A 754-nucleotide genomic window follows, 5' to 3' on the forward strand; every position below is an offset into this window, starting at 1 on the left:
CACACTCACACACACACACCCACACACACACACACACACACACACACACACACACAAGAACAAATTAACATCTACGGCATGTGACTTGAAAAGTGAGATGGCATTTGTGTTGTGGGCCGGGTGGGGCCGGCGGGGGCCCAATGAGTTTCTGATCCGCTCTCTCTGATGTCGGTAGCGAGTGACTAGCAAGGTGCGTGTGTGAGTGTGAGGCGGGCGGCACGCCTTCATTCCTATGTGGATTATTTAGCCAACGTAAACCTCACAGCAGATTACTCAGACATCACCAGCCATGCAGATGTAAAAGCAACTGAGAGCAGAGCAGGAGGGCTCGCCCAACCCAACCAGGGCAGGTCCAACCCAGCAGTCCAACCCAGCAGTCCAACCCAACAACCCAGCAGAGCTTGTAAACCTAGCAGTCTAACCCAGCAGTCCAACCCAGCAGTCTAACCCAGCAGTCCAACCCAAAAACCCAGCAGAGCTTGTAAACCTAGCAGTCCAAGCCAGCAACCCAACGACCCAGCAACCCAACCAATCAGCCAGCAGAGTTTATAAACCTCACAGCCGATTACTCAGACATCACCAGCCATGCAGATGCAGAGGCAGCCCAGAGCAAAGCAGGAGGGCTCACCCAACCCAGCAGTCTAACCCAGCAGGTTCACCCCAGCAGTCTAACCCAGCAGGTCTAACCCAGCAGGTTCACCCCAGCAGTCTAAAGGGGGATTCATACTTGTCGTGACTGGCGCTACCCTCCTTC

Source organism: Engraulis encrasicolus, chromosome 12 (genome assembly GCF_034702125.1).
Source record: "Engraulis encrasicolus isolate BLACKSEA-1 chromosome 12, IST_EnEncr_1.0, whole genome shotgun sequence".
Classification (NCBI taxonomy): Eukaryota; Metazoa; Chordata; class Actinopteri; order Clupeiformes; family Engraulidae; genus Engraulis; species Engraulis encrasicolus.